Source organism: Amia ocellicauda, unplaced genomic scaffold, assembly GCF_036373705.1.
Source record: "Amia ocellicauda isolate fAmiCal2 unplaced genomic scaffold, fAmiCal2.hap1 HAP1_SCAFFOLD_186, whole genome shotgun sequence".
Classification (NCBI taxonomy): Eukaryota; Metazoa; Chordata; class Actinopteri; order Amiiformes; family Amiidae; genus Amia; species Amia ocellicauda.
Window position 1 is genome coordinate 29,431 of NW_027102749.1, and position 18,368 is coordinate 47,798.

At 46.7% G+C, this 18,368-nt stretch overlaps 19 non-coding genes and 36 pseudogenes across 19 annotated transcripts; all 55 read left to right on the plus strand.

Annotated features, from left to right (window-relative positions):
* Nucleotides 1-146: 146 nt before the first annotated feature.
* LOC136724598 (uncharacterized) lies at nt 147-265 on the plus strand (annotated as a pseudogene).
* A 221-nt stretch (nt 266-486) lies between these two features.
* LOC136724476 (5S ribosomal RNA) lies at nt 487-605 on the plus strand. The gene has a single exon (XR_010807137.1). It is a non-coding gene; the product is annotated as a 5S ribosomal RNA (ribosomal RNA).
* A 220-nt stretch (nt 606-825) lies between these two features.
* Nucleotides 826-943, plus strand: LOC136724493 (uncharacterized; annotated as a pseudogene).
* Nucleotides 944-1,159: 216 nt separating this feature from the next.
* Nucleotides 1,160-1,278, plus strand: LOC136724555 (5S ribosomal RNA). The gene has a single exon (XR_010807144.1). It is a non-coding gene; the product is annotated as a 5S ribosomal RNA (ribosomal RNA).
* A 225-nt stretch (nt 1,279-1,503) lies between these two features.
* Nucleotides 1,504-1,622, plus strand: LOC136724481 (uncharacterized; annotated as a pseudogene).
* A 218-nt stretch (nt 1,623-1,840) lies between these two features.
* Nucleotides 1,841-1,958, plus strand: LOC136724544 (uncharacterized; annotated as a pseudogene).
* A 216-nt stretch (nt 1,959-2,174) lies between these two features.
* Nucleotides 2,175-2,293, plus strand: LOC136724589 (uncharacterized; annotated as a pseudogene).
* A 224-nt stretch (nt 2,294-2,517) lies between these two features.
* Nucleotides 2,518-2,636, plus strand: LOC136724629 (5S ribosomal RNA). Its single transcript, XR_010807175.1, has one exon. It is a non-coding gene; the product is annotated as a 5S ribosomal RNA (ribosomal RNA).
* A 216-nt stretch (nt 2,637-2,852) lies between these two features.
* Nucleotides 2,853-2,971, plus strand: LOC136724592 (uncharacterized; annotated as a pseudogene).
* Nucleotides 2,972-3,191: 220 nt separating this feature from the next.
* On the plus strand, nt 3,192-3,310 carry LOC136724542 (uncharacterized; annotated as a pseudogene).
* Nucleotides 3,311-3,534: 224 nt separating this feature from the next.
* LOC136724522 (uncharacterized) lies at nt 3,535-3,653 on the plus strand (annotated as a pseudogene).
* A 211-nt stretch (nt 3,654-3,864) lies between these two features.
* LOC136724567 (5S ribosomal RNA) lies at nt 3,865-3,983 on the plus strand. Its single transcript, XR_010807145.1, has one exon. It is a non-coding gene; the product is annotated as a 5S ribosomal RNA (ribosomal RNA).
* Nucleotides 3,984-4,194: 211 nt separating this feature from the next.
* LOC136724566 (uncharacterized) lies at nt 4,195-4,313 on the plus strand (annotated as a pseudogene).
* Nucleotides 4,314-4,523: 210 nt separating this feature from the next.
* LOC136724622 (5S ribosomal RNA) lies at nt 4,524-4,642 on the plus strand. The gene has a single exon (XR_010807169.1). It is a non-coding gene; the product is annotated as a 5S ribosomal RNA (ribosomal RNA).
* A 216-nt stretch (nt 4,643-4,858) lies between these two features.
* LOC136724530 (uncharacterized) lies at nt 4,859-4,977 on the plus strand (annotated as a pseudogene).
* A 216-nt stretch (nt 4,978-5,193) lies between these two features.
* Nucleotides 5,194-5,312, plus strand: LOC136724628 (5S ribosomal RNA). Its single transcript, XR_010807174.1, has one exon. It is a non-coding gene; the product is annotated as a 5S ribosomal RNA (ribosomal RNA).
* A 210-nt stretch (nt 5,313-5,522) lies between these two features.
* On the plus strand, nt 5,523-5,641 carry LOC136724580 (5S ribosomal RNA). The gene has a single exon (XR_010807146.1). It is a non-coding gene; the product is annotated as a 5S ribosomal RNA (ribosomal RNA).
* Nucleotides 5,642-5,859: 218 nt separating this feature from the next.
* On the plus strand, nt 5,860-5,978 carry LOC136724625 (5S ribosomal RNA). The gene has a single exon (XR_010807171.1). It is a non-coding gene; the product is annotated as a 5S ribosomal RNA (ribosomal RNA).
* A 210-nt stretch (nt 5,979-6,188) lies between these two features.
* Nucleotides 6,189-6,307, plus strand: LOC136724552 (uncharacterized; annotated as a pseudogene).
* A 217-nt stretch (nt 6,308-6,524) lies between these two features.
* Nucleotides 6,525-6,643, plus strand: LOC136724529 (uncharacterized; annotated as a pseudogene).
* Nucleotides 6,644-6,862: 219 nt separating this feature from the next.
* Nucleotides 6,863-6,981, plus strand: LOC136724523 (uncharacterized; annotated as a pseudogene).
* A 218-nt stretch (nt 6,982-7,199) lies between these two features.
* On the plus strand, nt 7,200-7,318 carry LOC136724545 (uncharacterized; annotated as a pseudogene).
* A 221-nt stretch (nt 7,319-7,539) lies between these two features.
* On the plus strand, nt 7,540-7,648 carry LOC136724571 (uncharacterized; annotated as a pseudogene).
* A 210-nt stretch (nt 7,649-7,858) lies between these two features.
* On the plus strand, nt 7,859-7,977 carry LOC136724512 (uncharacterized; annotated as a pseudogene).
* A 208-nt stretch (nt 7,978-8,185) lies between these two features.
* On the plus strand, nt 8,186-8,304 carry LOC136724641 (uncharacterized; annotated as a pseudogene).
* Nucleotides 8,305-8,513: 209 nt separating this feature from the next.
* On the plus strand, nt 8,514-8,632 carry LOC136724643 (uncharacterized; annotated as a pseudogene).
* A 210-nt stretch (nt 8,633-8,842) lies between these two features.
* LOC136724627 (5S ribosomal RNA) lies at nt 8,843-8,961 on the plus strand. Its single transcript, XR_010807173.1, has one exon. It is a non-coding gene; the product is annotated as a 5S ribosomal RNA (ribosomal RNA).
* A 219-nt stretch (nt 8,962-9,180) lies between these two features.
* On the plus strand, nt 9,181-9,299 carry LOC136724482 (uncharacterized; annotated as a pseudogene).
* A 218-nt stretch (nt 9,300-9,517) lies between these two features.
* LOC136724587 (uncharacterized) lies at nt 9,518-9,636 on the plus strand (annotated as a pseudogene).
* A 210-nt stretch (nt 9,637-9,846) lies between these two features.
* Nucleotides 9,847-9,965, plus strand: LOC136724506 (uncharacterized; annotated as a pseudogene).
* A 230-nt stretch (nt 9,966-10,195) lies between these two features.
* On the plus strand, nt 10,196-10,314 carry LOC136724642 (uncharacterized; annotated as a pseudogene).
* Nucleotides 10,315-10,524: 210 nt separating this feature from the next.
* On the plus strand, nt 10,525-10,643 carry LOC136724501 (uncharacterized; annotated as a pseudogene).
* Nucleotides 10,644-10,854: 211 nt separating this feature from the next.
* Nucleotides 10,855-10,973, plus strand: LOC136724494 (uncharacterized; annotated as a pseudogene).
* A 210-nt stretch (nt 10,974-11,183) lies between these two features.
* LOC136724515 (uncharacterized) lies at nt 11,184-11,302 on the plus strand (annotated as a pseudogene).
* Nucleotides 11,303-11,513: 211 nt separating this feature from the next.
* LOC136724477 (uncharacterized) lies at nt 11,514-11,632 on the plus strand (annotated as a pseudogene).
* A 210-nt stretch (nt 11,633-11,842) lies between these two features.
* On the plus strand, nt 11,843-11,961 carry LOC136724599 (5S ribosomal RNA). The gene has a single exon (XR_010807148.1). It is a non-coding gene; the product is annotated as a 5S ribosomal RNA (ribosomal RNA).
* A 219-nt stretch (nt 11,962-12,180) lies between these two features.
* On the plus strand, nt 12,181-12,299 carry LOC136724537 (uncharacterized; annotated as a pseudogene).
* A 215-nt stretch (nt 12,300-12,514) lies between these two features.
* LOC136724612 (5S ribosomal RNA) lies at nt 12,515-12,633 on the plus strand. The gene has a single exon (XR_010807160.1). It is a non-coding gene; the product is annotated as a 5S ribosomal RNA (ribosomal RNA).
* Nucleotides 12,634-12,853: 220 nt separating this feature from the next.
* On the plus strand, nt 12,854-12,972 carry LOC136724610 (5S ribosomal RNA). The gene has a single exon (XR_010807158.1). It is a non-coding gene; the product is annotated as a 5S ribosomal RNA (ribosomal RNA).
* A 216-nt stretch (nt 12,973-13,188) lies between these two features.
* LOC136724615 (5S ribosomal RNA) lies at nt 13,189-13,307 on the plus strand. The gene has a single exon (XR_010807162.1). It is a non-coding gene; the product is annotated as a 5S ribosomal RNA (ribosomal RNA).
* Nucleotides 13,308-13,531: 224 nt separating this feature from the next.
* On the plus strand, nt 13,532-13,650 carry LOC136724593 (5S ribosomal RNA). The gene has a single exon (XR_010807147.1). It is a non-coding gene; the product is annotated as a 5S ribosomal RNA (ribosomal RNA).
* A 209-nt stretch (nt 13,651-13,859) lies between these two features.
* On the plus strand, nt 13,860-13,978 carry LOC136724619 (5S ribosomal RNA). Its single transcript, XR_010807166.1, has one exon. It is a non-coding gene; the product is annotated as a 5S ribosomal RNA (ribosomal RNA).
* A 209-nt stretch (nt 13,979-14,187) lies between these two features.
* On the plus strand, nt 14,188-14,306 carry LOC136724595 (uncharacterized; annotated as a pseudogene).
* Nucleotides 14,307-14,514: 208 nt separating this feature from the next.
* On the plus strand, nt 14,515-14,633 carry LOC136724507 (5S ribosomal RNA). Its single transcript, XR_010807140.1, has one exon. It is a non-coding gene; the product is annotated as a 5S ribosomal RNA (ribosomal RNA).
* Nucleotides 14,634-14,852: 219 nt separating this feature from the next.
* LOC136724484 (uncharacterized) lies at nt 14,853-14,971 on the plus strand (annotated as a pseudogene).
* Nucleotides 14,972-15,189: 218 nt separating this feature from the next.
* Nucleotides 15,190-15,308, plus strand: LOC136724588 (uncharacterized; annotated as a pseudogene).
* A 210-nt stretch (nt 15,309-15,518) lies between these two features.
* LOC136724508 (uncharacterized) lies at nt 15,519-15,637 on the plus strand (annotated as a pseudogene).
* Nucleotides 15,638-15,868: 231 nt separating this feature from the next.
* On the plus strand, nt 15,869-15,987 carry LOC136724632 (5S ribosomal RNA). The gene has a single exon (XR_010807178.1). It is a non-coding gene; the product is annotated as a 5S ribosomal RNA (ribosomal RNA).
* Nucleotides 15,988-16,197: 210 nt separating this feature from the next.
* LOC136724503 (uncharacterized) lies at nt 16,198-16,316 on the plus strand (annotated as a pseudogene).
* Nucleotides 16,317-16,527: 211 nt separating this feature from the next.
* On the plus strand, nt 16,528-16,646 carry LOC136724496 (uncharacterized; annotated as a pseudogene).
* A 210-nt stretch (nt 16,647-16,856) lies between these two features.
* On the plus strand, nt 16,857-16,975 carry LOC136724516 (uncharacterized; annotated as a pseudogene).
* A 211-nt stretch (nt 16,976-17,186) lies between these two features.
* LOC136724478 (uncharacterized) lies at nt 17,187-17,305 on the plus strand (annotated as a pseudogene).
* Nucleotides 17,306-17,515: 210 nt separating this feature from the next.
* On the plus strand, nt 17,516-17,634 carry LOC136724614 (5S ribosomal RNA). Its single transcript, XR_010807161.1, has one exon. It is a non-coding gene; the product is annotated as a 5S ribosomal RNA (ribosomal RNA).
* A 219-nt stretch (nt 17,635-17,853) lies between these two features.
* LOC136724538 (uncharacterized) lies at nt 17,854-17,972 on the plus strand (annotated as a pseudogene).
* Nucleotides 17,973-18,187: 215 nt separating this feature from the next.
* On the plus strand, nt 18,188-18,306 carry LOC136724640 (5S ribosomal RNA). The gene has a single exon (XR_010807185.1). It is a non-coding gene; the product is annotated as a 5S ribosomal RNA (ribosomal RNA).
* The last annotated feature ends 62 nt before the right edge of the window (nt 18,307-18,368 follow it).

Genomic DNA, 18,368 nt, shown 5'->3' on the forward strand with positions numbered 1-18,368 from the left:
AGAATTGTACACGTACCCGGCTACCTTCAACACGCTTTGCTGCACTGATATTTTTCCCTCCATTTTTCTTTTTGCTTTTGTTTCTTGCTGGAAGTTCCATCAATACCCTCCAGCCTTTAAGAGACATCATGCAGCCAGGCCTCTTGGCTTGAGGCCACACCGTCCTGAAGACGCAAGATCTCGTCAGATCTCGGAAGAAAAACTGGGCAGGGCCTGGTCAGTAATTGGATGGTTGACCTCCTGGAAATACCAGGTGCTGAAAGCTTTTTACATCTCCTGGGTAACTTCAGCGTAGCTCTTAATACTCTCATTCAGTCTGGAGGAGATATAATTGAAGAATTGTACATGTACCCGGCTACTTTCAACACCCTGTCCTGCACTGATATTTTTCCCTCCATTTTTCAATTTATTTATTTTTTATTTTTTGCTGGAAGTTCCGTCAATACCCGCCAGCCTTTAAGAGACATCATGCAGCCAGGCCTCTTGGCTTGCGGCCACACCGTCCTGAACACGCCCGATCTCATCAGATCTCGGAAGCTAAGCGGGGCAGGGCCTGGTCAGTACTTGGATGGGAGACCTCCTGGAAATACCTGGTGCTGCAAGCTTTTTACGTCTCCTGGGAAACTTCATCGTAGCTCTTAATACTCTCTATCTGTCTGGAGGAGATATAATTGAAGTATTGTACACGTACCCGGCTACTTTCAACAGCCTTTGCTGCACTGATATTTTTCCCTCCATTTTCCATTTTTTTTTTTTTTTTTTTTTGCTGGAAGTTCCATCAATACCCGCCAGCCTTTAAGAGACATCATGCAGCCAGGCCTCTTGGCTTGCGGCCACACCGTCCTGAACGCGCCCGATCTCGTCAGATCTCGGAAGCTAACGGGGCAGGGCCTGGTCAGTACTTGGATGGGTGACCTCCTGGACATACCAGGTGCTGCAAGCTTTTTACGTCTCCTGGGTAACTTCATCATAGCTCTTAATACTCTCTTTCAGTCTGTAGGAGATATTATTGAAGAATTGTACACGTACCCGGCTACTTTCAAAACCCTTTGCTGCACTGATATTTTTCCCTCCATTTTTCTTTTTTCTTTTTTTTTTTGCTGGAAGTTCCGTCAATACCCGCCAGCCTTAAAGAGACATCATGCAGCCAGGCCTTTCGGCTTGTGGCCACACCGTCCTGAATGCGCCCGATCTCGTCAGATCTCGGAAGCTAAACGGGGCAGGGCCTGGTCAGTACTTGGATGGGAGACCTCCTAGAAATACCAGGTGCTGCAAGCTTTTTACGTCTCCTGGGTAACTTCATCGTAGCTCTTAATACTCTCTATCTGTCTGGAGGAGATATAATTGAAGTATTGTACACGTACCCAGCTACTGTCAACACTATTTGCTGCACTGATATTTTTCCATCCATTTTTCTTTTTTCTTTTTTTAATTTTTTTTTTTGCTGGAAGTTCCGTCAATACCCGCCAACCTTTAAGAGACATCATGCAGCCAGGCCTTTCGGCTTGTGGCCACTCCGTCCTGAACGCGCCCGATCTCATCAGATCTCGGAAGCTAAACGGGGCAGGGCCTGGTCAGTACTTTGATGGGAGACCTCCTGGAAATACCAGGTCCTGCAAGCTTTTTACGTCTCCTGGGTAACTTCATCGTAGCTCTTAATACTCTCTTTCTGTCTCCAGGAGATATAATTGAAGAATTGTACACGTACCCGGCTACTTTCAACAGCCTTTGCTGCACTGATATTTTTCCCTCCATTTTCCATTTTTTTTTTTTTTTTTTTTGCTGGAAGTTCGTCAATACCCGCCAGCCTTTAAGAGACATCATACAGCCAGGCCTCTTGGCTTGCGGCCACACCGTCCTGAACGCGCCCGATCTCATCACATCTCGGAAGCTAACGGGGCAGGGCCTGGTCAGTACTTGGATGGGTGAACTCCTGGAAATACCAGGTGCTGCAAGCATTTTACGTCTCCTGGGTAACTTCATCGTAGCTCTTAATACTCTCTTTCTGTCTCCAGGAGATATAATTGAAGAATTGTACACGTACCCGGCTACTTTCAACACCCTTTGCTGCACTGGTATATTTCCATCCATTTTTCTTTTTTTTTTTTTTTTTTGCTGGAAGTTCCGTCAATACCCGCCAACCTTTAAGAGACATCATGCAGCCAGGCCTTTCGGCTTGTGGCCACACTGTCCTGAATGCGCCCGATCTCGTCAGATCTCGGAAGCTAAACGCGGCAGGACCTGGTCAGTACATGAAAGTGAGACCTCCTGGAAATACCTAGTGCTGCAAGCTTTTACGTCTCCTGGGTAACTTTATCGTAGCTCTTAATACTCTCTCTCTGTCTGGAGGAGATATAATTGAAGTATTGTACACGTATCCAGCTACTGTCAACACCCTTTGCTGCACTGATATTTTTCCATCCATTTTTCTTTTTTCTTTTTTTCTTTTTTTTTTTTGCTGGAAGTTCCGTCAATACCCGCCAACCTTTAAGAGACATCATGCAGCCAGGCCTTTCGGCGTGTGGCCACACCGTCCTGAATGCGCCCGATCTCGTCAGATCTCGGAAGCTAAACGGGGCAGGGCCTGGTCAGTACTTGGATGGGAGACCTCCTAGAAATACCAGGTGCTGCAAGCTTTTTACGTCTCCTGGGTAACTTCATCATAGCTCTTAATACTCTCTTTCAGTCTGTAGGAGATATTATTGAAGAATTGTACACGTACCCGGCTACTTTCAAAACCTTTTGCTGCACTGATATTTTTCCCTCCATTTTTCTTTTTTCTTTTTTTTTTTGCTGGAAGTTCCGTCAATACCCGCCAGCCTTAAAGAGACATCATGCAGCTGGGCCTCTCGGCTTTCGGCCACACCGTCCTGAATGCGCATGATATCGTCAGATCTCGGAAGCTAAACGGGGCAGGACCTGGTCAGTACTTGAATGTGAGACCTCCTGGAAATACCAGGTGCTGCAAGCTTTTACGTCTCCTGGGTAACTTTATCGTAGCTCTTAATACTCTCTTTCAGTCTGCAGGAGATATAATTGAAGAATTGTACACGTACCCGGCTACTTTCAACACCCTTTCCTGCACTGATATTTTTCCTTCCATTTTTCTATTTTTTTTTTTTTTTCTTTTTGCTGGAAGTTCCGTCAATACCCGCCAACCTTTAAGAGACATCATGCAGCCAGGCATCTCGGCTTGTGGCCACACCATCCTGAATGCGCCCGATCTCGTAAGATCTCGGAAGCTAAACGGGGCAGGGCCTGGTCAGTACATGAATGTGAGACCTCCTGGAAATACCTAGTGCTGCAAGCTTTTACGTCTCCTGGGTAACTTTATCGTAGCTCTTAATACTCTCTCTCTGTCTGGAGGAGATATAATTGAAGTATTGTACACGTATCCAGCTACTGTCAACACCCTTTGCTGCACTGATATTTTTCCATCCATTTTTCTTTTTTCTTTTTTTCTTTTTCTTTTTTGCTTGAAGTTCCGTCAATACCCGCCAACCTTTAAGAGACATCATGCAGCCAGGCCTTTCGGCTTGAGGCCACACCGTCCTGAATGCGCCCGATCTCGTCAGATCTCGGAAGCTAAACGGGGCAGGGCCTGGTCAGTACTTGGATGGTAGACCTCCTAGAAATACCAGGTGCTGTAAGCTTTTACGTGTCCTGGGTAACTTTATCGTAGCTCTTAATTCTCTCTTTCTGTCTGCAGGAGATTTAATTGAAGAATTGTACACGTACCCAGCTACTGTCAACACCCTTTGCTGCACTGATATTTTTCCATCCATTTTTCTTTTTTTTTTTTTTGCTGGAAGTTCCGTCAATACCCGCCAACCTTTAAGAGACATCATGCAGCCAGGCCTTTCGGCTTGTGGCCACACCGTCCTGAATGCGCCCGATCTCGTCAGATCTCGGAAGCTAAACGGGGCAGGGCCTGGTCAGTACTTGGATGGGAGACCTCCTAGAAATACCAGGTGCTGCAAGCTTTTTACGTCTCCTGGGTAACTTCATCGTAGCTCTTAATACTCTCTTTCTGTCTCCAGGAGATATAATTGAAGAATTGTACACGTACCCGGCTACTTTCAACACCCTTTGCTGCACTGGTATATTTCCCTCTATTTTTCTTTTTTTTTTTTTGCTGGCAGTTCCGTCAATACCCGCCAACCTTTAAGAGACATCATGCAGCCAGGCCTTTTGACTTGTGGCCACACCGTCCTGAACGCGCCCGATCTTGTCAGATCTCGGAAGCTAAACGGGGCAGGACCTGGTCAGTACTTAAATGTGAGACCTCCTGGAAATACCAGGTGCTGCCAGCTTTTTACGTCTCCTGGGGAACTTCATTGTAGCTCTAAATACTCTCTTTCTGTCTGGAGAAGATATAATTGAAGAATTGTACACGTACCCGGCTACTTTCAACACCCTTTGCTGCACTTGTATTTTTCCCTCTATTTTTCTTTTTTTTTTTTGCTGGAAGTTCCGTCAATACCCGCCAACCTTTAAGAGACATCATGCAGCCAGGCCTTTCGGCTTGTGGCCACACTGTCCTGAATGCGCCCGATCTCGTCAGATCTCGGAAGCTAAACGGGGCAGGGCCTGGTCAGTACTTGGATGGGAGACCTCCTAGAAATACCAGGTGCTGCAAGCTGTTTACGTCTCCTGGGTAACTTCATCGTAGCTCTTAATACTCTCTTTCTGTCTCCAGGAGATATAATTGAAGAATTGTACACGTACTAGGCTACTTTCAACACCCTTTGCTGCACTGATATTTTTCCCTCCATTTTTCTTTTTATTTTATTTTTTTGCTGGAAGTTCCGTCAATATCCGCCAGCCTTTAAGAGACATCATGCAGCCAGGCCTCTTGGCTTGTAGTCACACCGTCCTGAATGCGGCCGATCATATCAGATTTCGGAAGCTAAACGGGGCAGGGCCTGGTCAGTACTTGGATGGGAGACCTCCTGGAAATACCTGGTGCTGCAAGCTTTTACGTGTCCTGGGTAACTTTATCGTAGCTCTTAATTCTCTCTTTCTGTCTGCAGGAGATTTAATTGAAGAATTGTACACGTACCCGGCTACTTTCAACACCCTTTGCTGCACTGATATTTTTCCCTCCATTTTTCTTTTTTTTTTTTTTTCTTTGCTGGAAGTTCCGTCAATACCCGCCAGCCTTTAAGAGACATCATGCAGCCAGGCATCTCGGCTTGCGGCCACACCATCCTGAACGCGCCCGATCTCGTCAGATCTCGGAAGCTAAATGGGGCAGGACCTGGTCAGTACTTGGATGGGAGACCTCCTAGAAATACCAGGTGCTGCAAGCTTTTTACGTCTCCTGGGTAACTTCATCGTAGCTCTTAATACTCTCTTTCTGTCTCCAGGAGATATAATTGAAGAATTGTACACGTACCCGGCTACTTTCAACACCCTTTGCTGCACTGGTATATTTCCCTCTATTTTTCTTTTTTTTTTTTGCTGGCAGTTCCGTCAATACCCGCCAGCCTTTAAGAGACATCATGCAGCCAGGCCTTTCGGCTTGTGGCCACACCGTCCTGAATGCGCCCGATCTCGTCAGATCTCGGAAGCTAAACGGGGCAGGGCCTGGTCAGTACTTGGATGGGAGACCTCCTAGAAATACCAGGTGCTGCAAGCTGTTTACGTCTCCTGGGTAACTTCATCGTAGCTCTTAATACTCTCTTTCTGTCTGCAGGAGATATAATTGAAGAATTGTACACGTACCCAGCTACTTTCAACACCATTTCTGCACTGATATTTTTCCCTCCATTTTTCTATTTTTTTTTTTTTTTTTTTGCTGGAAATTCCGTCAATACCCGCCAACCTTTAAGAGTCATCATTCAGCCAAGTCTCTCGGCTTGCGGCCACACCGTCCTGAATGCGCCCAATCTCGTCAGATCTCGGAAGCTAAACGGGGCAGGGCCTGGTCAGTACTTGGATGGGAGACCTCCTAGAAATACCAGGTGCTGCAAGCCTTTTACGTCTCCTGGGTAACTTCATCGTAGCTCTTAATACTCTCTTTCTGTCTCCAGGAGATATAATTGAACAATTGTACACGTACCCGGCTACTTTCAACACCCTTTGCTGCACTGATATTTTTCCCTCTATTTTTCTTTTTTTTTTTTGCTGGAAATTCCGTCAATACCCGCCATCCTTTAAGAGACATCATGCAGCCAGGCATCTCGGCTTGCGGCCACACCATACTGAACGCGCCCGATCTCGTCAGATCTCGGAAGCTAAACGGGGCAGGACCTGGTTAGTACATGAATGTGAGACCGCCTGGAAATACCTAGTGCTGCAAGCTTTTACGTCTCCTGGGTAACTTTATCGTAGCTCTTAATACTCTCTATCTGTCTGGAGGAGATATAATTGAAGAATTGTACATGTACCCGGCTACTTTCAACACCCTTTGCTGCACTGATATTTTTCCCTCCCTTTTTCTATTTTTTTTTTTTTTTTTTGCTGGAAGTTCCGTCAATACCCGCCAGCCTTTAAGAGACATCATGCAGCCAGGCCTCTTGGCTTGCGGACACACTGTCCTGAACGCGCCTGATCTCATCAGATCTCGGAAGCTAAATGGGGCAGGGCCTAGACAGTACTTGGATGGGTGACCTCCTGGAAATACCAGGTGCTGCAAGCTTTTTACGTCCCCTGGGTAACTTTATCGTAGCTCTTAATACTCTCTTTCTGTCTGGAGGAGATATAATTGAAGAATTGTACACGTACCCGGCTACTTTCAACACCCTTTCCTGCACTGATATTTTTCCCTCCATTTTTCTATTTTTTATTTTTTTTTTATGCTGGAAATTCCGTCAATACCCGCCAGCCTTTAAGAGACATCATGCAGCCAGGCGTCTCGGCTTGTGGCCACACCGTCCTGAACGCGCCCGATCTCGTCAGATCTCAGAAACTAAACGGGGCAGGACCTGGTCAGTACTTGGATGGGAGACCTCCTGGAAGTACCAGGTGCTGCAAGCTTTTTACGTCTCTTGGGTAACTTCATCGTAGCTCTTAATACTCTCTTTCTGTCTGGAGGAGATATAATTGAAGTATTGTACACGTACCCGGCTACTTTCAACACCCTTTCCTGCACTGATATTTTTCCCTCCATTTTCCTTTTTTTTTTGTTTTTTTTTGCTGGAAGTTCCGTCAATACCCGCCAGCCTTTAAGAGACATCATGCAGCCAGGCCTCTCGGCTTGCGGCCACACCATCCTGAACGCGCCCGATCTCGTCAGATCTCGGAAGCTAAACGGGGCAGGACCTGGTCAGTACATGAATGTGAGACCTCCTGGAAATACCTCGTGCTGCAAGCTTTTACGTCTCCTGGGTAACTTTATCGTAGCTCTTAATACTCTCTATCTGTCTGGAGGAGATATAATTGAAGTATTGTACACGTACCCAGCTACTGTCAACACCCTTTGCTGCACTGATATTTTTCCATCCATTTTTTTTTTTTTTTTTTTTTTTTTTTTTTGCTTGAAGTTCTGTCAATACCCGCCAACCTTTAAGAGACATCATGCAGCCAGGCCTTTCGGCTTGTGGCCACACCGTCCTGAATGCGCCAGATCTCGGAAGCTAAACGGGGCAGGGCCTGGTCAGTACTTGGATGGGAGACCTCCTAGAAATACCAGGTGCTGCAAGCCTTTTACGTCTCCTGGGTAACTTCATCGTAGCTCTTAATACTCTCTTTCTGTCTCCAGGAGATATAATTGAAGAATTGTACACGTACTAGGCTACTTTCAACACCCTTTGCTGCACTGGTATATTTCCCTCTATTTTTTTTGTTTTTTTTTGCTGGAAGTTCCGTCAATACCCGCCAGCCTTTAAGAGACATCATGCAGCCAGGCCTTTTGGCTTGCGGCCACACCGTCCTGAACGCGCCCGATCTCGTCAGATCTCGGAAGGTAAAAGGGGCAGGGCCTGGTCAGAACTTGGATGGGTGACCTCCTGGAAATACCTGGTGCTGCAAGCTTTTTTGTCTCCTGGGTAACTTCATCGTAGCTCTTAGTACTCTCTTTCTGTCTGGAGGAGATATAATTGAAGTATTGTACACGTACCTGGCTACTTTCAACAGCCTTTGCTGCACTGATATTTTTCCCTCCATTTTTCTTTTTTTTTTTGCTGGAAGTTCCGTCAATATCCGCCAACCTTTAAGAGACATCATGCAGCCAGGCCTCTCGGCTTGTGGCCACACCGTCCTGAATGCGCCCGATCTCGTAAGATCTCGGAAGCTAAACGGGGCAGGGCCTGGTCAGTACTTGGATGGCTGACCTCCTAGAAATACCAGGTGCTGCAAGCTTTTTACGTCTCCTGGGTAACTTCATCGTAGCTCTTAATACTCTCTTTCTGTCTGGAGGAGACATAATTGAAGAATTGTACACGTACCCGGCTACTTTCAACACCCATTGCTGCACTGGTATTTCTCCCTCCATTTCTCTTTTTTTTTTTGCTGGATGTTCCGTCAAAACCCGCCAACCATTAAGAGACATCATGCAGCCCGGCCTCTTGGCTTGCAGCCACACCGTCCTGAACGCCCCCGATCTCATCAGATCTTGGAATTTAAACGGGGCAGGGCCTGGTCAGTACTTGGATGGGTGACCTCCTGGAAATGCCAGGTGCTGCAAGCTTTTTACGTCTCCTGGGTAACTTCATCGTAGCTCTTAATACTCTCTTTCTGTCTGGAGGAGATATAATTGAAGAATTGTACACGTACCCGGCTACTTTCAACACCCTTTCCTGCACTGGTATATTTCCCTCTATTTTTCTTTTTTTTTTTTGCTGTCAGTTCCGTCAATACCCGCCAGCCTTTAAGAGACATCATGCAGCCAGCCATCTTGGCTTGCGGCCACACCATCCTGAACGCGCCCGATCTCGTCAGATCTCGGAAGCTGAACGGGGCAGGACCTGGTCAGTACTTGGATGGGAGACCTCCTGGAAATACCTGGTGCTGCAAGCTTTTACGTCTCCTGGGTAACTTTATCGTAGCTCTTAATTCTCTCTTTCTGTCTGGAGGAGATATAAGTGAAGAATTGTACACGTACCCGGCTACTTTCAACACCCTTTGCTGCACTGATATTTTTCCCTCCATTTTTCTATTTTTTTTTTTTTTTTTTTTGCTGGAAATTCCGTCAATACCCGCCATCCTTTAAGAGACATCATGCAGCCAGGCATCTTGGCTTGCGGCCACACCATCCTGAACGCGCCCGATCTCGTCAGATCTCAGAAGCTAAACGGGGAAGGACCTGGTCAGTATTTGGTTGGGTGACTTCCTGGAAATACCAGGTGCTGCAAGCTTTTTACGTCTCCTGGGTAACTTCATCGTAAATCTTAATACTCTCTTTCAGTCTGGAGGAGATATTATTGAAGAATTGTACACGTACCCGGCTACTTTCAACAGCCTTTGCTGCACTGATATCTTTCCCTCCATTTTTCTTTTTTTTTTTTTTTTTTTTTGCTGGAAGTTCCGTCAATACCCACCAGCCTAAAGAGACATCATGCAGCCGGGCCTCTTGGCTTTCGGCCACACCGTCCTGAACGCGCACGATATCGTCAGATCTCTGAAGCTAAACGGGGCAGGGCCTGGTCAGTACTTAGATTGGAGACCTCCTGGAAATACCTGGTGCTGCAAGCTTTTTACGTCTCCTGTGAAACTTCATCGTAGCTCTTAATACTCTCTATCTGTCTGGAGGAGATATAATTGAAGTATTGTACACGTACCCGGCTACTTTCAACAGCCTTTGCTGCACTGATATTTTTCCCTCCATTTTTCATTTTTTTTTTTGCTGGAAGTTCCGTCAATATCCGCCAACCTTTAAGAGACATCATGCAGCCAGGCCTCTCGGCTTGTGGCCACACCGTCCTGAATGCGCCCGATCTCGTAAGATCTCGGAAGCTAAACGGGGCAGGACCTGGTCAGTACATGGATGGGAGACCTCCTAGAAATACCAGGTGCTGCAAGCTTTTTACGTCTCCTGGGTAACTTCATCGTAGCTCTTAATACTCTCTTTCTGTCTGGAGGAGACATAATTGAAGTATTGTACACGTACCCAGCTACTGTCAACACCCTTTGCTGCACTGATATTTTTCCATCCATTTTTCATTTTTTTTTTTTTTTTTTTTTTTTTTTTTTTGCTGGAAGTTCCGTCAATATCCGCCAACCTTTAAGAGACATCATGCAGCCAGGCCTCTCGGCTTGTGGCCACACCGTCCTGAATGCGCCCGATCTCGTAAGATCTCGGAAGCTAAACGGGGCAGGGCCTGGTCAGTACTTGGATGGCTGACCTCCTAGAAATACCAGGTGCTGCAAGCTTTTTACGTCTCCTGGGTAACTTCATCGTAGCTCTTAATACTCTCTTTCTGTCTGCAGGAGATATAATTGAAGAATTGTACACGTACCCGGCTACTTTCAACACCCTTTGCTGCACTGGTATTTCTCCCTCCATTTCTCTTTTTTTTTTTTGCTGGCTGTTCCGTCAATACCCGCCAGCCTTTAAGAGACATCATGCAGCCAGGCATCTTGGCTTGCGGCCACACCGTCCTGAACGCGCCCGATCTCGTCAGATCTCGGAGGCTAAACGGGGCAAGGCCTGGTCAGTACTTGGATGGGTGTCCTCCTGGAAATATCAGGTGCTGCAAGCTTTTTACGTCTCCTGGGTAACTTCATCGTAGCTCTTAATACTCTCTTTCAGTCTGGAGGAGATATAATTGAAGAATTGTACACGTACCTGGCTACTTTCAACACCCTTTGCTGCACTGATATTTTTACCACCATTTCTCTTTTTTTTTATTTGCTGGATGTTCCGTCAAAACCCGCCAACCATTAAGAGGCATCATGCAGCCAGGCCTCTTGGCTTGCAGCCACACCGTCCTGAACGCCCCCGATCTCATCAGATCTTGGAATTTAAACGGGGCAGGGCCTGGACAGTACTTGGATGGGTGACCTCCTGAAAATGCCAGGTGCTGCAAGCTTTTTACGTCTCCTGGGTAACTTCATCGTAGCTCTTAATACTCTCTTTCTGTCCGGAGGAGATATAATTGAAGAATTGTACACGTACCCGGCTACTTTCAAAACCCATTACTGCACTGATATTTTTCCCTCCATTTCTCTTTTTTTTTTTTGCTCGCTGTTCCGTCAATACCCGCCAGCCTTTAAGAGACATCATGCAGCCAGGCATCTTGGCTTGCGGCCACACCGTCCTGAACGCGCCCGATCTCGTCAGATCTCGGAAGCCAAACGGGGCAGGGCCTTGTCAGTACTTGGATGGGTGTCCTCCTGGATATACCAGGTGCTGCAAGCTTTTTACGTCTCCTGGGTAACTTCATCGTTGCTCTTAATACTCTCTTTCAGTCTGGAGGAGATATAATTGAAGAATTGTACACGTACCTGGCTACTTTCAACACCCTTTGCTGCACTGATATTTTTACCACCATTTCTCTTGTTTTTTATTTGCTGGATGTTCCGTCAATACCCGCCAGCCATTAAGAGACATCATGCAGCCAGGCCTCTTGGCTTGCAGCCACACCGTCCTGAACGCCCCCGATCTCATCAGATCTTGGAATTTAAACGGGGCAGGGCCTGGTCAGTACTTGGATGGGTGACCTCCTGGAAATGCCAGGTGCTGCAAGCTTTTTACGTCTCCTGGGTAACTTCATCGTAGCTCTTAATACTCTCTTTCTGTCTGGAGGAGATATAATTGAAGAATTGTACACGTACCCGGCTACTTTCAACACCCTTTGCTGCACTGGTATTTTTCCCTCTATTTTTCTTTTTTTTTTTTGCTGGCAGTTCCGACAATACCCGCCAGCCTTTAAGAGACATCATGCAGCCAGGCCTCTTGGCTTGCGGCCACACCGTCCTGAACACGCCCGATCTCGTCAGATCTCGGAAGCTAAACGGGGCAGGGCCTGGTCAGTACTTGGATGGGAGACCTCCTGGAAATACCTGGTGCTGCAAGCTTTTTACGTCTCCTGGGAAACTTCATCGTAGCTCTTAATACTCTCTATCTGTCTGGAGGAGATATAATTGAAGTATTGTACACGTACCCGGCTATTTTCAACAGCCTTTGCTGCACTGATATTTTTCCCTCCATTTTCCATTTTTTTTTTTTTTTTTTTTGCTGGAAGTTCCGTCAATACCCGCCAGCCTTTAAGAGACATCATGCAGCCAGGCCTCTTGGCTTGCGGCCACACCGTCCTGAGCGCGCCCGATCTTGTCAGATCTCGGAAGCTAAACGGGGCAGGACCTGGTCAGTACTTGAATGTGAGACCTCCTGGAAATACCAGGTGCTGCAAGCTTTTACGTCTCCTGGGTAACTTTATCGTAGCTCTTAATACTCTCTATCTGTCTGGAGGAGATATAATTGAAGTATTGTACACGTACCCAGCTACTGTCAACACCATTTGCTGCACTGATATTTTTCCATCCATTTTTCTTTTTTTTTTTTTTTTTTGCTGGAAGTTCCGTCAATACCCGCCAACCTTTAAGAGACATCATGCAGCCAGGCCTCTTGGCTTGCGGCCACACCGTCCTGAATGCGCCCGATCTCGTCAGATCTCGGAAGCTAAACGGGGCAGGACCTGGTCAGTACTTGGATGGGAGACCTCCTAGAAATACCAGGTGCTGCAAGCTTTTTACGTCTCCTGGGTAACTTCATCGTAGCTCTTAATACTCTCTCTCTGTCTGGAGGAGATATAATTGAAGTATTGTACACGTATCCAGCTACTTTCAACACCCTTTCCTGCACTGATATTTTTCCCTCCATTTTTCTATTTTTTTTTTTTTTTTTTTTGCTGGAAATTCCGTCAATACCCGCCAGCCTTTAAGAGACATCATGCAGCCATGCATCTCGGCTTGCGGCCACACCATCCTGAATGCGCCCGATCTCGTCAGATCTCGGAAGCTAAACGGGGCAGGACCTGGTCAGTACTTGGATGGGAGACCTCCTAGAAATACCAGGTGCTGCAAGCTTTTTACGTCTCCTGGGTAACTTCATCGTAGCTCTTAATACTCTCTTTCTGTCTCCAGGAGATATAATTGAAGAATTGTACACGTACCCGGCTACTTTCAACACCCTTTGCTGCACTGATATTTTTCCATCCATTTTTCTTTTTTTTTTTTTTTTTTGCTGGCAGTTCCGTCAATACCCGCCAACCTTTAAGAGACATCATGCAGCCAGGCGTCTCGGCTTGCGGCCACACCGTCCTGAATGCGCCCGATCTCGTCAGATCTCGGAAGCTAAACGGGGCAGGACCTGGTCAGTACTTGGATGGGAGACCTCCTAGAAATACCAGGTGCTGCAAGCTTTTTACGTCTCCTGGGTAACTTCATCGTAGCTCTTAATACTCTCTCTCTGTCTGGAGGAGATATAATTGAAGTATTGTACACGTATCCAGCTACTGTCAACACCCTTTGCTGCACTGATATTTTTCCATCCATTTTTCTTTTTTCTTTTTTTCTTTTTTTTTTTGCTGGAAGTTCCGTCAATACCCGCCAACCTTTAAGAGACATCATGCAGCCAGGCCTTTCGGCTTGTGGCCACACCGTCCTGAATGCGCCCGATCTCGTCAGATCTCGGAAGCTAAACGGGGCAGGGCCTGGTCAGTACTTGGATGGGAGACCTCCTAGAAATACCAGGTGCTGCAAGCTTTTTACGTCTCCTGGGTAACTTCATCGTAGCTCTTAATACTCTCTTTCTGTCTCCAGGAGATATAATTGAAGAATTGTACACGTACCCGGCTACTTTCAACACCCTTTGCTGCACTGGTATATTTCCCTCTATTTTTCTTTTTTTTTTTGCTGGCAGTTCCGTCAATACCCGCCAGCCTTTAAGAGACATCATGCAGCCAGGCATCTCGTCTTGCGGCCACACCATCCTGAACGCGCCCGATCTCGTCAGATCTCGGAAGCTAAACGGGGCAGGGCCTGGTCAGTACTTGGATGGGAGACCTCCTAGAAATACCAGGTGCTGCAAGCTTTTTACGTCTCCAGGGTAACTTCATCGTAGCTCTTAATACTCTCTTTCTGTCTCCAGGAGATATAATTGAAGAATTGTACACGTACCCGGCTACTTTCAACACCCTTTGCTGCACTGGTATATTTACCTCTATTTTTCTTTTTTTTTTTGCTGGCAGTTCCGTCAATACCCGCCAGCCTTTAAGAGACATCATGCAGCCAGGCATCTTGGCTTGCGGCCACACCATTCTGAACGCGGCCGATCTCGTCAGATCTTGGAAGCTAAACGGGGCAGGACCTGGTCAGTACATGGAAGTGAGACCTCCTGGAAATACCTAGTGCTGCAAGCTTTTACGTCTCCTGGGTAACTTTATCGTAGCTCTTAATACTCTCTATCTGTCTGGAGGAGATATAAGTGAAGAATTGTACACGTACCCAGCTACTGTCAACACCCTTTGCTGCACTGATATTTTTCCATCCATTTTTTTTTTTTTTTTTGCTGGAAGTTCCGTCAATACCCGCCAACCTTTAAGAGACATCATGCAGCCAGGCCTTTCGGCTTGTGGCCACACCGTCCTGAATGCGCCCGATCTCGTCAGATCTCGGAAGCTAAACGGGGCAGGACCTGGTCAGTACTTGGATGGGAGACCTCCTGGAAATACCTGGTGCTGCAAGCTTTTACGTCTCCTGGGTAACTTTATCGTAGCTCTTAATTCTCTCTTTCTGTCTGGAGGAGATATAAGTGAAGAATTGTACACGTACCCGGCTACTTTCAACACCCTTTGCTGCACTGATATTTTTCCCTCCATTTTTCTATTTTTTTTTTTTTTTTTTTTGCTGGAAATTCCGTCAATACCCGCCATCCTTTAAGAGACATCATGCAGCCAGGCATCTTGGCTTGCGGCCACACCATCCTGAACGCGCCCGATCTCGTCAGATCTCAGAAGCTAAACGGGGAAGGACCTGGTCAGTATTTGGTTGGGTGACTTCCTGGAAATACCAGGTGCTGCAAGCTTTTTACGTCTCCTGGGTAACTTCATCGTAAATCTTAATACTCTCTTTCAGTCTGGAGGAGATATTATTGAAGAATTGTACACGTACCCGGCTACTTTCAACAGCCTTTGCTGCACTGATATCTTTCCCTCCATTTTTCTTTTTTTTTTTTTTTTTTTTTGCTGGAAGTTCCGTCAATACCCACTAGCCTAAAGAGACATCATGCAGCCGGGCCTCTTGGCTTTCGGCCACACCGTCCTGAACGCGCACGATATCGTCAGATCTCTGAAGCTAAACGGGGCAGGGCCTGGTCAGTACTTAGATTGGAGACCTCCTGGAAATACCTGGTGCTGCAAGCTTTTTACGTCTCCTGTGAAACTTCATCGTAGCTCTTAATACTCTCTATCTGTCTGGAGGAGATATAATTGAAGTATTGTACACGTACCCGGCTACTTTCAACAGCCTTTGCTGCACTGATATTTTTCCCTCCATTTTTCATTTTTTTTTTTGCTGGAAGTTCCGTCAATATCCGCCAACCTTTAAGAGACATCATGCAGCCAGGCCTCTCGGCTTGTGGCCACACCGTCCTGAATGCGCCCGATCTCGTAAGATCTCGGAAGCTAAACGGGGCAGGACCTGGTCAGTACATGGATGGGAGACCTCCTAGAAATACCAGGTGCTGCAAGCTTTTTACGTCTCCTGGGTAACTTCATCGTAGCTCTTAATACTCTCTTTCTGTCTGGAGGAGACATAATTGAAGTATTGTACACGTACCCAGCTACTGTCAACACCCTTTGCTGCACTGATATTTTTCCATCCATTTTTCATTTTTTTTTTTTTTTTTTTTTTTTTTTTTTTTGCTGGAAGTTCCGTCAATATCCGCCAACCTTTAAGAGACATCATGCAGCCAGGCCTCTCGGCTTGTGGCCACACCGTCCTGAATGCGCCCGATCTCGTAAGATCTCGGAAGCTAAACGGGGCAGGGCCTGGTCAGTACTTGGATGGATGACCTCCTAGAAATACCAGGTGCTGCAAGCTTTTTACGTCTCCTGGGTAACTTCATCGTAGCTCTTAATACTCTCTTTCTGTCTGCAGGAGATATAATTGAAGAATTGTACACGTACCCGGCTACTTTCAACACCCTTTGCTGCACTGGTATTTCTCCCTCCATTTCTCTTTTTTTTTTTTGCTGGCTGTTCCGTCAATACCCGCCAGCCTTTAAGAGACATCATGCAGCCAGGCATCTTGGCTTGCGGCCACACCGTCCTGAACGCGCCCGATCTCGTCAGATCTCGGAGGCTAAACGGGGCAAGGCCTGGTCAGTACTTGGATGGGTGTCCTCCTGGAAATATCAGGTGCTGCAAGCTTTTTACGTCTCCTGGGTAACTTCATCGTAGCTCTTAATACTCTCTTTCAGTCTGGAGGAGATATAATTGAAGAATTGTACACGTACCTGGCTACTTTCAACACCCTTTGCTGCACTGATATTTTTACCACCATTTCTCTTTTTTTTTATTTGCTGGATGTTCCGTCAAAACCCGCCAACCATTAAGAGGCATCATGCAGCCAGGCCTCTTGGCTTGCAGCCACACCGTCCTGAACGCCCCCGATCTCATCAGATCTTGGAATTTAAACGGGGCAGGGCCTGGACAGTACTTGGATGGGTGACCTCCTGAAAATGCCAGGTGCTGCAAGCTTTTTACGTCTCCTGGGTAACTTCATCGTAGCTCTTAATACTCTCTTTCTGTCCGGAGGAGATATAATTGAAGAATTGTACACGTACCCGGCTACTTTCAAAACCCATTACTGCACTGATATTTTTCCCTCCATTTCTCTTTTTTTTTTTTGCTCGCTGTTCCGTCAATACCCGCCAGCCTTTAAGAGACATCATGCAGCCAGGCATCTTGGCTTGCGGCCACACCGTCCTGAACGCGCCCGATCTCGTCAGATCTCGGAAGCCAAACGGGGCAGGGCCTTGTCAGTACTTGGATGGGTGTCCTCCTGGATATACCAGGTGCTGCAAGCTTTTTACGTCTCCTGGGTAACTTCATCGTTGCTCTTAATACTCTCTTTCAGTCTGGAGGAGATATAATTGAAGAATTGTACACGTACCTGGCTACTTTCAACACCCTTTGCTGCACTGATATTTTTACCACCATTTCTCTTGTTTTTTATTTGCTGGATGTTCCGTCAATACCCGCCAGCCATTAAGAGACATCATGCAGCCAGGCCTCTTGGCTTGCAGCCACACCGTCCTGAACGCCCCCGATCTCATCAGATCTTGGAATTTAAACGGGGCAGGGCCTGGTCAGTACTTGGATGGGTGACCTCCTGGAAATGCCAGGTGCTGCAAGCTTTTTACGTCTCCTGGGTAACTTCATCGTAGCTCTTAATACTCTCTTTCTGTCTGGAGGAGATATAATTGAAGAATTGTACACGTACCCGGCTACTTTCAACACCCTTTGCTGCACTGGTATTTTTCCCTCTATTTTTCTTTTTTTTTTTTGCTGGCAGTTCCGACAATACCCGCCAGCCTTTAAGAGACATCATGCAGCCAGGCCTCTTGGCTTGCGGCCACACCGTCCTGAACACGCCCGATCTCGTCAGATCTCGGAAGCTAAACGGGGCAGGGCCTGGTCAGTACTTGGATGGGAGACCTCCTGGAAATACCTGGTGCTGCAAGCTTTTTACGTCTCCTGGGAAACTTCATCGTAGCTCTTAATACTCTCTATCTGTCTGGAGGAGATATAATTGAAGTATTGTACACGTACCCGGCTATTTTCAACAGCCTTTGCTGCACTGATATTTTTCCCTCCATTTTCCATTTTTTTTTTTTTTTTTTTTGCTGGAAGTTCCGTCAATACCCGCCAGCCTTTAAGAGACATCATGCAGCCAGGCCTCTTGGCTTGCGGCCACACCGTCCTGAGCGCGCCCGATCTTGTCAGATCTCGGAAGCTAAACGGGGCAGGACCTGGTCAGTACTTGAATGTGAGACCTCCTGGAAATACCAGGTGCTGCAAGCTTTTACGTCTCCTGGGTAACTTTATCGTAGCTCTTAATACTCTCTATCTGTCTGGAGGAGATATAATTGAAGTATTGTACACGTACCCAGCTACTGTCAACACCATTTGCTGCACTGATATTTTTCCATCCATTTTTCTTTTTTTTTTTTTTTTTTGCTGGAAGTTCCGTCAATACCCGCCAACCTTTAAGAGACATCATGCAGCCAGGCCTCTTGGCTTGCGGCCACACCGTACTGAATGCGCCCGATCTCGTCAGATCTCGGAAGCTAAACGGGGCAGGACCTGGTCAGTACTTGGATGGGAGACCTCCTAGAAATACCAGGTGCTGCAAGCTTTTTACGTCTCCTGGGTAACTTCATCGTAGCTCTTAATACTCTCTCTCTGTCTGGAGGAGAT